This window comes from Palaemon carinicauda, unplaced genomic scaffold (assembly GCF_036898095.1).
Source record: "Palaemon carinicauda isolate YSFRI2023 unplaced genomic scaffold, ASM3689809v2 scaffold231, whole genome shotgun sequence".
Lineage (NCBI taxonomy): Eukaryota > Metazoa > Arthropoda > Malacostraca > Decapoda > Palaemonidae > Palaemon > Palaemon carinicauda.
This window is the reverse complement of record NW_027169932.1, coordinates 77,533-91,663: the sequence shown is the minus strand read 5'-3', so window position 1 is coordinate 91,663 and position 14,131 is coordinate 77,533. Positions and strand designations below refer to the sequence as shown.

General features: G+C 40.2%; 1 long non-coding RNA gene across 1 annotated transcript in view; it reads left to right on the top strand.

Moving 5' to 3' along the window:
* Positions 1 to 7,978, top strand: part of LOC137636113 (uncharacterized) — a 39,009-nt gene extending 31,031 nt beyond the window's left edge. The window contains exon 4 of the long non-coding RNA XR_011042943.1: positions 7,714 to 7,978. This is a non-coding gene — a long non-coding RNA (uncharacterized lncRNA). The remainder of the gene's footprint in view (positions 1 to 7,713) is intronic.
* The last annotated feature ends 6,153 nt before the right edge of the window (positions 7,979 to 14,131 follow it).

Sequence of the window (14,131 nt, the reverse complement as noted above, 5' to 3'; positions counted from 1 at the left end):
GGGCTGGGGTGCGACATTAGACGGTCGGGAATGCTCGGGCACCTGGAACTCGGAGCAAAGAGCGTTACATATCAACTGCAAGGAGCTACTGGCAGTTCATCTGGCCTTGAAAAGCTTCAAGTCCCTCCTTCTAGGCAAGGTGGTGGAGGTGAACTCCGACAACACCACGGCCTTGGCGTACATCTCCAAGCAAGGAGGGACCCATTCTATGAAGTTGTACGAGATCGCAAGGGACCTCCTCACCTGGTCAAGAGATCTAAACCTGTCTCTAGTAACGAGGTTCATTCAAGGCAACATGAATGTCATGGCGGACCGCCTCAGTCGGAAGGGTCAAATCATCCCAACAGAATGGACCCTTCACAAGAATGTATGCAAGAGACTTTGGGCCACATGGGGCCAACCTACCATAGATCTCTTTGCAACCTCAATGACCAAGAGGCTCCCAAATTATTGCTCGCCGATCCCGGACCCAGCAGCAGTTCATATAGATGCCTTTCTACTGGATTGGTCCCATCTAGACCTTTATGCATTCCCCCCGTTCAAGATTGTCAACAAGGTACTGCAGAAGTTCGCCTCTCACGAAGGGACAAGGTTGACGTTGGTTGCTCCCCTCTGGCCCGCGAGAGAATGGTTCACCAAGGTACTGCAATGGCTGGTGGACGTTCCCAGAACTCTTCCACTAAGAGTGGACCTTCTACGTCAGCCACACGTAAAGAAGGTACACCCAAGCCTCCACGCTCTTCGTCTGACTGCCTTCAGACTATCGAAAGACTCTCGAGAGCTAGAGGCTTTTCGAAGGAGGCAGCCAGGGTGATTGCTAGAGCAAGGAGGACATCCACTCTTAGAGTCTACCAGTCGAAGTGGGAAGTCTTCCGAAGCTGGTGCAAGTCGGTATCAGTATCCTCAACCAGTACCTCTGTAACTCAAATAGCTGACTTCCTTTTATACCTGAGGAAGGAAAGATCTCTTTCAGCTCCCACGATCAAGGGTTACAGAAGCATGTTGGCAGCAGTCTTCCGTCACAGAGGCTTAGATCTTTCCAACAACAAAGATCTACAGGACCTCCTTAAGTCTTTTGAGACCTCGAAGGAGCGTCGTTTGGCCACACCAGGTTGGAATTTAGACGTGGTACTAAGATTCCTTATGTCAGAAAGGTTCGAGCCACTTCAATCAGCCTCCTTTAAAGATCTCACTTTAAAGACTCTTTTCCTCGTCTGCTTAGCTACAGCTAAAAGAGTCAGTGAGATACACGCCTTCAGCAGGAACATCGGATTTTCATCTGAAACGGCTACATGTTCTTTGCAGCTTGGTTTTCTAGCCAAAAACAAACTACCTTCGCGTCCTTGGCCGAAATCGTTCGATATTCCAAGCCTTTCTAACTTGGTTGGAAATGAACTAGAAAGAGTCTTGTGCCCTGTTAGAGCTCTTAAGTTCTATTTGAAACGAACTAAACCTTTACGAGGACAGTCAGAAGCTTTATGGTGTGCTATAAAGAAACCTTCTTTACCTATGTCGAAGAATGTAGTTTCCTATTATATTAGACTGTTGATACGAGAAGCTCATTCCCATCTGAATGAGGAAGACCATGCTTTGCTGAAGGTAAGGACACATGAAGTTAGAGCTGTCGCAACTTCAGTGGCCTTCAAACAAAACAAATCTCTGCAGAGTATAATGGACGCAACCTATTGGAGAAGCAAGTCAGTGTTCGCGTCTTTTTATCTTAAAGATGTCCAGTCTCTTTACGAGAACTGCTACACCTTGGGACCATTCGTAGCAGCGAGTGCAGTAGTGGGTGAGGGCTCAACCACTACATTCCCCTAATTCCATAACCTTTTTTAATCTTTCTCTTGAAATGTTTTTTATTGTTGTTTTTGGGTTGTCCGGAAGGCTAAGAAGCCTTTCGCATCCTGGTTGATTTGGCGGGTGGTCAAATTCTTTTCTTGAGAAGCGCCTAGATTAGAGGTTTTGATGAGGTCCTTTAGTATGGGTTGCAACTCTTGATACTTCAGCTCCTAGGAGTCGCTCAGCATCCTATGAGGATCGCGAGGCTCAGTAAGGAAGACGTACTTAAAAAGGCAGAGTAATTGTTCAAGTCGACTTCCTTACCAGGTACTTATTTATTTTATGTTTGTTATTTTGAATAACTGCTAAAATGAAATACAAAATACTTAGCTCTTAATAATGTAAACATGTAATGCTGGTCTCTACCCACCCCCCTGGGCGTGAATCAGCTTATATGATCACCGGCTAAGTTTAATATTGAAAAATGTTATTTTTATTAATAAAATAAATTTTTGAATATACTTACCCGGTGATCATATATTAAAGGACCCTCCCTTCCTCCCCATAGAGACCCAGTGGACCGAGGAGAAAATTGGTTCTGTGTTTACATGGAGTACTTGAGTACCTGCTCGACAGATGGCGCTGTTGATGTACACCCCTACCTGTATAGCGATCGCTGGCGTATTTTGTCCTTAGGTTTTTCTGTCGGGCAGCAGAGCTGACAGCTTATATGATCACCGGGTAAGTATATTCAAAAATTTATTTTATTAATAAAAATAACATATTAAAGGACCCTCCCTTCCTCCCCATAGAGACCCAGTGGACCGAGGAGAAAATTGGTTCTGTGTTTACATTATTATTATTATTATTATTATTATTTGCTAAGCTACAACCCTAGCTGGAAAAGCAAAATGCTATAAGCCCAGGGGCCCCAACAGGGAAAATAGCCCAGTAAGGAAAGGAAAGAAGGAAAAATAAAATATTTTAAGAAGAGTAACATTAAAATAAATATTTCCTATATAAACTATGAAAACTTTAACAAAACAAGAGGAAGAGAAATTAAATAGAATAGTGTGCCTGATTGTACCCTCAAGCAAGAGAACTCTAACCCAAGACAGTGGAAGACCATGGTACAGAGGCTATGGCACTACCCAAGACTAGAGAACAATGGTTTGATTTTGGAGTGTCCTTCTCCTAGAAGAGCTGCTTACCATAGCTAAAGAGTCTCTTCTACCCTTACTAAGAGGAAAGTAGCCACAGAACAAATACAGTGCAGTAGTTAACCCCTTGAGCGAAGAAGAATTGTTTAGTAACCTCAGTGTTGTCAGGTGTGTGAGGACAGAGGAGAATCTGTTAAGAATAGGCCAGACTATTCGGCGTATGTGTAGGCAAAGAGAAAGAACCGTAACCAAAGAGAAGGATCCAACGTAGTACTGTCTGGCCAGTCAAAGGACCCCATAACTCTCTGGCGGTAGTATTTCAACGGGCGGCTGGTGCCTTGGCCAACCTACTACCTTACTTGAGTACCTGCTCGACAGATGGCGCTGTTGATGTACACCCCTACCTGTATAGCGATCGCTGGCGTATTTTGTCCTTAGGTTTTTCTGTCGGGCAGCAGAGCTGACAGCTTATATGATCACCGGGTAAGTATATTCAAAAATTTATTTTATTAATAAAAATAACATTTTATAATTCATGGTACCTGTAGTTTCAAAAACAGCCCATATATGTACAGTTTCTTCCCTGCAAACTTGAAACTAATACGGTTAGTTATAGATAATGAAAAATGGGCTAATTTTTTACCCTTGGGCCTCTGATTTGATGTCGTGGATACCCTAGTTGAATATTTAAAGAGTTCTTGTGATTGTACAGGCAATAACCTTTCTAGTAATTCCTAATTTGCACCTGTGATTAATTTCTTTCTATATGAAAAGGTGCTTTCTATTATCCCTACCCATAACTTTTGCGTCCTAAGAAAAATTGAAAAAAGAAAATAGAGGTCTTACTGTCTTTGAAAACCTCCAGTATTTTTAACCCTTTTACCCCCAGGTTCTTTGGAAATTTCCAACCCTCAACCCCCTAGGGGTTATTTTTTTCCCAGCACATTTTGCAGTATATTTTTTTTAAATTGCTCTAACAGCCTTAATTTTTGTCATAGAGAGGTCAGGTTGGTCTCATTCTCTTGGAAAATGCCTGAATTTTTTCAAAAAATTATCAAAAATATGAAAAAAAAATTTTTATAGCATTTTTTTTGCAAGGACGTACCGGTACGTTCATGTGGGTAAAGGGATGGGTTTTGTGAAACGTACCAGTGCGTCCTTTGGGGGTAAAAGGGTTAATACTTTACCTTAGTTAAAGCTGCTTCAAGTCTTCCACAGAATGATATTTTTGAAATCGAAGGCAGCAAGTTGCATATTCTCTTTCAGCTTCTCATACATTTGACAGATGCAGATTCATTATTTTAAAATCTGTAAGTATTGGTTGAATGAATTACAATCCAAGACAAACTGCTTTTTGGGCTCATAAGAAAAGAGGACAGTCGTTTGCAGATGCCAAAAAAGTATTTTTGTAATGATAAAAAGACTTTACATATTCCAAAGATTCCTGGAATAAAGTCAAGTAATATTCCTTTGGTACTTTATCTTCCAATCATTCCAATAACTAATTGATGTGAATATATATTACATGCAGATGCCAGTGATACAAGTTAACCCTTTTACCCCCAAAGGACGTACTGGTACGTTTCACAAAACTCATCCCTTTACCCCCATGGACGTACCGGTACGTCTTTGCAGAAAAATGCTATAAATTTTTTTTTTTTTTTTTTCATATTTTTGATAATTTTTTGAGAAAATTCAGGCATTTTCCAAGAGAATGAGACCAACCTGACCTCTCTATGACAAAAATTAAGGCTGTTAGAGCAATTTAAAAAAAAATATACTGCAAAATGTGCTGGGGAAAAAATAACCCCTTGTGGGTTAAGGGTTGGAAATTTCCAAAGAGCCTTGGGGTAAAAGGGTTAATATAATGCACAGACTCACAACTGATTATTATTGAAGCTTCATGATGACTCCCAAAACTATGTTCATAATTTGATATAATCATAATCGCTGCAATGTTCTTCATAATCACCATCCTGGCTATACTGTCCTTCATCAATGTCCTCATCACACTGTTCCATATCTGTAGTTTTCTCAACTGTATCTATCAGGTCAGGGGGAAGTACTGGCCCGCATGACCACACTGGCTCCAAACACCCTCATCATTTCTTTCCCAAACTTGTCCAGGGTCATGTGGCTTTGGAGACCAGAAGATTGGAATATCCGCTCGCTTGTAGATAGCAAGGTGATGGTTCACTCAACCAATGTGCAGAATAAGGTTGTCTCGGCAAGGTGGCCATCGGGAGAGGTCAATCTTAGATTTCGCTGTCAGTTACTCATCTTTTCCAACCATCTTCTTAACCCTTTTACCCCCAGGCTATTTGGAACTTTCCATCCCTTAACCCCCTCTGGTTATTTTTTATTCAAGCACATTTTGCAGTACTGTATATATTTTTCAAATTGCTCTAACAGCCTTAATTTTTGTCATAGAGAGGTCAGGTTGGTCTTGGAAAATGCCTGAAATTTCTCAAAAAATTATAAAGAAAAAAAAAAAATTGTAAATAGCACTTTTTTTGCAAGGACGTACCGGTACGTCCATGGGGGTAAAGGGATGTGTTTTGTGAAACGTACCAGTACGTCCTTTTGGGGGTAAAAGGGTTAACTTGCGTGCCTACAATTTTCAGCAGCAAAGGTCAACAAATAGTCAAATTTCATACTTCAAATGTTGTCTTGCTTACTGTATTGTTTGATTACAGTACTTCATTATGAGGTTTTGATACAATAACTGAGATTTTATGATTTCATTTTGGATTTGAGGATAGTTGTGAGAGAGGCAAGAGAGCGTGCTAGAAATAGGAATGAATGGCGAACGATTGTGACGCAGTTCCGGTAGGCCCTGCTGCTTCCTCCGGTGCCTTAGATGACCGCGGAGGTAGCAGCAGTAGGGGATTCAGCATTATGAAGCTTCATCTGTAGTGGATAACGGGGGAGGGTGGGCTGTGGCACCCTAGCAGTACCACCTGAACTCGGTTGAGTCCCTGGTTAGGCTGGGAGGAACGTAGAGAGTAGAGGTCCCCTTTTTGTTTTGTTTCATTTGTTGATGTTGGCTACCCCCTAAAATTTGGGGAAGTGCCTTGGTATATGTATGTATGTATTTTGGATTTGTTTGTATCACCAGATGTCTTTGAGGACCTTCTGAAAGTCGCTGTTCTTCAGTAGCTAATTTTTATAATTTTTAATCTGGAAAGTTTTTTATTTTAAATTCAATCTTGGTAATAATTAGAACTAGTAATTAAGCCTTTAGGCTTTCTAGAAATTTTTAAAAACTATTCTTCTTTGCTCAATGGGTTAACTACTGCACTGTATTTGTGCAGTGGCTACTCTCCTCTTGGTAAGGGTAGAAGAGACTCTTTAGCCGTGGTAAGCTGCTCTCTTAGGAGAAGTACACTCCGAAATAGTCTTGAGTAGTGCCATAGCCTCTGTACCAAGGCCTTCCACTATCCTAGGTTAGAGTTCTCTTGCTTAAGGGTACACTCGGGCACACTATTCTATCCTATTTCTCTTCCCCCCCTTTTTTTATAAGTTTTCATAGTTTATATATGAAAGATTTATTTTGATGTTGATAATGTTCTTAAAATATTTTATGTTAGTTGTTAATTACTACTCTTGTAGTTTATTTATTTCCTTATTTCTTTTCCGCTCTGGGCTATTTTCCCTATCGGAGCCCTTGGGCTTATAAATTACCATCTTGCTTATCCAACTAGGGTTGTAGCTTAGCAAGTAATGATAATAATAGGGTTCAGTAAAAGAGGAGTGAGATTACAGTTGTCCTATAGTCCATTTCTTTTAGCGAGGCAGATTTGCACCGACTCGCAGCGGTGCCCTTTTAGCTCGGAAAAGTTTCCTGATCACTGATTGGTTAGAATTATCTCGTCCAACCAATCAGCGATCAGGAAACTTTTCTGAGCTAAAAGGGCGTTCCTTCGAGTCGGTGCAAATCTGCCTCGCTAAAAGAAATGGACTATAGTTTGTTGATAAGATTTTCCTTCACCATAAATGAATTTGAAATGTGCCTCCAAAAATATTTGATTGTGTCGATATATTTTTATTCATTTTCATTAATGACCTTAGTCAATATATTTACTATTTCCGGACCTCCATGGATGACAAAATTGTTTAATTTCTGCCTGTTGTTAGTTTTTATATTATCCTAAATATCAATAATTTAATCAATAGATATTCCATGCTTGGTAGTTCTGCTGCTCAAAATTTTTCTACATAATTCAGTGAATTGGTTATTTCCAGAGTTCTAGTTTTATTTGCTTTTAGAATTACACTGAGAAGTTTTTTTTATAAATTAAACTACAGTAGGTTAAAAAGAATAATTAGAGTTTGAAAAGTTTTTGGTAGCTTGGATCAATTCTGAATAAAAAGCAAAAAGTAGGAATTGAGAAAGCTTTATAAAATACTTTTAGATAAGATTTCCTAATAAAGTTTTAGAATTTCAATCAAAACAGGAGAGAAAGGACTACTTTGACACTTGCTTAAATAACTACCTCTTGTGATACATACATACATATACCAAGGCACTTCCCCCAATTTTGGGGGCTAGCCGACATCAACAAATGAAACAAAACAAAAAAGGGGACCTCTACTCTCTACGTTCCTCCCAGCCTGACAAGGGACTCAACCGAGTTCAGCTGGTACTGCTAGGGTGCCAGAGCCTCTTGTGGTGGTATTTCATTAATGATTTTAGATTGGTTGAAGCGAGATTGATATTCAGTTTGTTTTCTTTTTAAATTCCTTTGTCTAATATTGTTTATACTTTCAGATGTCAGACCTTGGTATCTGCCTCAAAACTAAAATCAACTTCCAAGCACACTGAAAAGAAAAAGCAAAACAAGATCAAGGCTGTCAATAAGCGAGGGTGGGAGCAGACACGTTTGTTCATCACCCGAGCCAAAAGCAAAGTGAGCTAGTCACAGGTGTGAGGGGGGGAGGGGTAGCTAGCTACCCCTCCCTACCCTAGTAAACCCTCGTTAAAATTCTAATGGCTCGTCATTTCAGCTACGCCGAAAGTAATACCCATATTAAATAGCGTGGTTTGTATTTTGGTTACGGAACCACAAGAATTTTGGATATAAGGCTCAAGCAATGGGTCCTGGGAGTTCATTCATCACCCATATATAGGTGAAGATTAAAATGAAAGGGCAGCTAGTGGCCAAAAAGATACTGTACAACACCAAGTAATGCATTGATAGTGCTACTACTTCATTTATGAGAGATTCAATTATTTGGATGTCCTTTCATATGGAGTTTCAAATCCCAATTAAAGTCGAATGTATTTTTCAAGCATTTAAAAAAGAAACAAAAAGTTTACTTTTTACTTATTATAATTATTGCTTACCCATATTAAATGTTTTGAGTTTTTTATATATATATTTATCAATCATATTTGCATTTTAGGCTTATGTGTACACTGATCAGCTATGTTCAAAATCTTGATATTAAAGGGGTCATTGACTATCTCGATTGGTATAATGACCTGAAGAGGGAGAATCTTTTAACTAAACAGCTCTTTTATAATATTTAAAACAAGTATGGATGTTTTTTAACTTGAGGTAGAATGTATTAAGCCCTGAGACCTTTATAGAAGAATATTCATTAGTAAGAAATATTTTCTCATGCCAGTCTTCTATTATGCCGCGGGGGCATATAAAAATTAGAATAGCGCCAACGTTATCCCTGCGTGTCGTAAGAGGCGACTGAAAGGGACGGGACGAGGGGGCTGGGAACCCCCTCTCCTGTAAAAAATTCCTGCGAGACATCGACAAGGAGATGGAGCTGGGGGGAGAGTGACTGCTCCCCGCACTCTAGTTTTGGGGTGTTTGAATGTGCGTGGATGTAGTGCGATAGAGAGTAAAAGATGTGAGATTGGAAGTATGTTTAGAAGTAGAAGGATGGATGTATTGGCCTTGTGTGAGACAAAGATGAAAGGAAAGGGTGAAGTGATGTTTGGTGAAATGTCTGGTAGAGTGTCTGGGATTGAAAGGGGAAGAGCGAGAGAGGGTGTGGCGTTATTGCTGAGTGAATGGATGACAGGTAAAGTAGTGGAATGGAAGGAGATATCATCTAGGTTAATGTGGGTAAGGGTTAGGTTGGGTAGGGAATGTTGGGCGTTTGTCAGTGCGTATGGGCCAGGTAGTGAGAAAAGTGAAGAAGATCGGAATGAGTTCTGGAATGATTTAACTAGGTGTGTAGAAGGACTGGGTAGAAGGAATTATGTAGTTGTTATGGGTGACTTAAATGCTAGAGTGGGCGCTGGAGAGGTAGAAGGTGTCATTGGTAAGTATGGCGTACCAGGTGAAAATGAGAGTGGTGAGAGACTGGTAGACATGTGTGTTGAACAAGAGATGGTAATAGGTGCTAGCTTCTTTAAAAAGAAAGATAAGAATAAGTATACGTGGGTAAGAGTGGCAAATGGAAGAGTAGTAGAAAGGGCATTAATGGATTATGTGTTGGTAACTAAAAGAATGTTTGGAAGATTGAAAGACGTGCACGTGTTTAGGGGTATGGCTAACGGTATGTCTGATCATTTTTTGGTGGAAGGAAAATTAGTTGTAGCAAAAGAGTGGGGGAATAGAGTAGGTGGATGTAAAAGGGAGGTAGTGAGGATTGAAGAGCTAATAAAACCGGGGGTAAAAAGTAAATATCAGGAAAGGTTGAAAATGGCATATGATGAGGTGAGAGTAAGAGAAACTGGTAATTTAGAGGAGGAATGGAAGTTAGTAAAAGAAAATTTTGTTGGGATTGCAAGTGATGTATGTGGCAAGAAGGTTGTTGGAGGCAGCATGAGGAAGGGCAGTGAATGGTGGAATGAAGGAGTGAAGGTGAAAGTGGAAGATAAAAAGAGGGCTTTTGAAGAATGGCTGCAGAGTAATAGTATAGAGAAGTATGAAAAATATAGAGAGAAAAAGGTGGAAGTAAAGCGCAAGGTACGTGAGGCAAAGAGGGCAGCTGACCTGAGGTGGGGTCAGGGATTGGGTCAGTCATATGAAGAGAATAAGAAGAAGTTTTGGAAAGAAGTGAAGAGAGTAAGGAAGGCTGGCGCAAGAATTGAAGAGACAGTGAAAGATGGAAATGGAAGGTTGTTAAAAGGAGAGGAGGCAAGGAAAAGGTGGGCAGAATATTTTGAAAGTTTGCTGAATGTTGAGGATAATAGGGAGGCAGATATAATTGCTGTTCCAGGTGTTGAGGTGCCAGTGATGGGAGGTGAGAATGAGAGAGAGATAACAATAGAGGAAGTGAGGAGAGCACTAGATGAAACGAGAGTAGGAAAAGCATCTGGTATGGACGGTGTGAAAGCTGAGATGTTGAAGGAAGGGGGTGTGACTGTACTTGAATGGTTGGTGAGATTGTTTAATATGTGTTTTGTGTTGTCAATGGTACCAGTAGATTGGGTTTGTGCATGTATTGTACCACTATATAAGGGTAAGGGAGATGTGCATGAGTGTTGTAATTCAAGAGGTATTAGTTTGTTGAGTGTAGTTGGAAAAGTGTATGGTAGAGTACTGATTAATAGGATTAAGGATAAAACAGAGAATGCAATCTTGGAAGTACAGGGTGGTTTTAGAAGAGGTAGGGGTTGTATGAATCAGATTTTTGCAGTTAGACAGATATGCGAGAAATATTTAGCAAAAGGTAAGGAGGTGTATGTTGCGTTTATGGATCTGGAGAAAGCATATGATAGAGTTGATAGGGAAGCAATGTGGGATGTGATGAGGTTATATGGAGTTGGTGGAAGGTTGTTGCAAGCAGTGAAAAGTTTATACAAAGGTAGTAAAGCATGTGTTAGAATAGGAAATGAAGTGAGTGATTGGTTTCCGGTGAGAGTGGGGCGGAGACAGGGATGTGTGATGTCGCCGTGGTTGTTTAACTTGTATGTTGATGGAGTGGTGAGAGAGGTGAATGCTCGAGTGCTTAGACGAGGATTAAAACTGGTAGGCGAGAATGACCATGAATGGGAGGTAAATCAGTTGTTGTTCGCGGATGATACTGTACTGGTAGCAGACACAGAAGAGAAGCTTGACCGACTAGTGACAAAATTTGGAAGGGTGTGTGAGATAAGGAAGTTGAGAGTTAATGTGGGTAAGAGTAAGGTTATGAGATGTACGAGAAGGGAAGGTGGTGCAAGGTTGAATGTCATGTTGAATGGAGAGTTACTTGAGGAGGTGGATCAGTTTAAGTACTTGGGGTCTATTGTTGCAGCAAATGGTGGAGTGGAAGCAGATGTACGTCAGAGAGTGAATGAAGGTTGCAAAGTGTTGGGGGCAGTTAAGGGAGTAGTAAAAAATAGAGGGTTGGGCATGAATGTAAAGAGAGTTCTATATGAGAAAGTGATTGTACCAACTGTGATGTATGGATCGGAGTCGTGGGGAATGAAAGTGATGGAGAGACAGAAATTGAATGTGTTTGAGATGAAGTGTCTGAGGAGTATGGCTGGTGTATCTCGAGTAGATAGGGTTAGGAACGAATTGGTGAGGGAGAGAACGGGTGTAAGAAATGAGTTAGCGGTTAGAGTGGATATGAATGTGTTGAGGTGGTTTGGCCATGTTGAGAGAATGGAAAATGGTTGTCTGCTAAAGAAGGTGATGAATGCAAGAGTTGATGGGAGAAGTACAAGAGGAAGGCCAAGGTTTGGGTGGATGGATGGTGTGAAGAAAGCTCTGGGTGATAGGAGGATAGATGTGAGAGAGGCAAGAGAGCGTGCTAGAAATAGGAATGAATGGCAAGCGATTGTGACACAGTTCCAGTAGGCCCTGCTGCTTCCTCCGGGGCCTTAGATGACCGCGGAGGTAGCAGCAGTAGGGGAGTCAGCATTATGAAGCTTCATCTGTGGTGGAAATGTGGGAGGTTGGGCTGTGGCACCCTAGCAGTACCGGCTGAACTCGGTTGGGTCCCTGATTAGGCTGAAGGAACATAGAGAGTAGAGGTCCCCTTTTTGTTTTGTTTCATTGTTGGTGTCGGCTACCCCCCAAAATTGGGGGAAGTGCCTTGGTATATAGAGATAGAAAGAAATATTTTCTCATGCCAGTCTTCTATTAAATGTAAAATTTCAGTTATTGTGTAATATGAGTGTCTCTTTCACTGGGGAATTTTCCTTTGCGCTGAATGAATAACACTTCTTGAACAGATGTTTTATGCCTCAATCAACAGTATCAAATCTATATATAAATTTTGTTTAAATTGAATAAGTTAATTTTATTTATTTCCATCCTAAATTAATGTAAATTTTAAGCATTTTCTCTTTTTTTATTTTTCCAAACTTCACCTGATGTTCACATATACTTCAAAATCTTGTTTGCTTCCTTACGTTGATGCTTACCCCAAAAGCTAGAAAATTTCCCTGTTTTCTTTCCTTTTAATAGGCTTAATAGCTTCCTGGCTAGTACAGTGGTAGCGAGTTTACCTAGCATTCGCTTGGCGGCAGATGGATCCCCGCCCGGGACCGGGAGTTTAAGCTATTTACTTGAGAGGCCACTGCTGTGGTTGGGCACCACAGTTTGGGGGTTAGGGCTTGCCTGCCTGACGTTCAGGTGAGCATCTATTCTGATAAATCTGGAACTCAAACCAGAGACCTTTTAAGCTTCAAGTCTCTAGTATAGAGACAATTAGACGGCGTGGGTTGGCCCACTGTCTAATCTATCTGTCTGCGTCGATTTAAAGAAAACTACCACAGACATATAATGCAGATGGTTTCTTTTCTTGTTATTAGCAATTGTCACATGAATTGCAGTCAAATCTCATGATTGTCATTTAATATTGTTTACTCCAATGCAGAGGAAAATAGATGTTTAAAAAACTCTTTGACTGTTCTTATGCAGAGCTTATTGTATGTTCTGGGAATATTATATCTTTTATACAGGATTTGTCAGCCATTCTCAGAGCATCTACCTGTTTGGATAAGATGATCAAGTCCTGAATGCATTAATTTTTGGAACTGAAGAATCTGAACATAAGGAAAGGTCAGAGATGGCGATTGATAGACATGTTTGTAACTTGGTGAGAAAGAAAATACCATCTATTTCTCTAGCTCAACTTCCTCAAGTTAGGGCAGTGGATGGAATTTTTCAGTAATAGTGAAATATAGATATGTGATGCACCTATTTGCCAAGATTTATTTTGTAAAATCAATTCTATCTACCATGGCATATTCCCCAATTTTGGGAGGTAGCCTTATAAGGGACTTAGCTGAGTTTGGTTGGTAGACTTAAGGTGCTACAACCCACCCTTCCCTGTTTTCCATTGCAAATGTAGCTTCATATGCTGATTCCCGTACTGCCGCTGCCTCAACGCCAACCAAGGTGACCCGAGATAGCAGCGGTGCCTATCAGAACTGTGGCATAATCGGTCGTCATTCATTTCTAGTTGGAAAATATTCCCTCCTTAATTTGAAGCTATAGAAAAGATCTCCTTTAAGACATTGACACACTTTATATTGGTCTCAGCATCAGCTTGAAGAGTAGGTTAGTTTTATGTTGCCTCAGTCCAAGTGGTCTTCAATATAAGGATGTCATGATTCCACTGTTACTGAGTTTCAGAGCCAAAATTGTTCTCGAGTGATGTTACCCTTTTTATATCTTCGTACTCCTGTGTCCTGAGATGCAATCAAAGGGAGGGATGGGATATTTTCAGTTAACCCATCTGATGCTTATTCTCGTGTTCCACTTCACTAAGGTTCATGGAAATACCTCAAGTTTCTATGGTTTCTTAAGACAAAAGTTATTATTCTTAATTGATAAACTTTGTGGTAAAGTTGTCCCTTTAGTTTATTGGTAAATTATGTAATGTTAAAGTAGCGTTAACTGTTTTTTATTTTGTTTAGCAAGAAATGCTTTTTATGTTATAGATGTATTTAATGCAAAGATCCTGGAATTGATAAAATGCTTTGTATATTTTGTTGGGATCTTTCTGTAAGGCCTAAATTGAGTGATCATGGTCCTCTGCATTCTGATTTGACTACCAATCTTTGTTGTCTAATTCTTGTCATAAATTTCCTGACAACTAATTGCCAATAATTGGGAACATGTACATTTATATATAGCTAAGCTAGAACTCTAGTTGTAAAAGTGGGATGCTGTAGGTTCAAGGGCTCCAACAAGGGAAATATCCCAGTGAGAAAAGGAAATAAGGAAACTGATAGAACAGTGTGCGTGGGCGTACCCTGAAACTAGAGAACTCTAACCCAA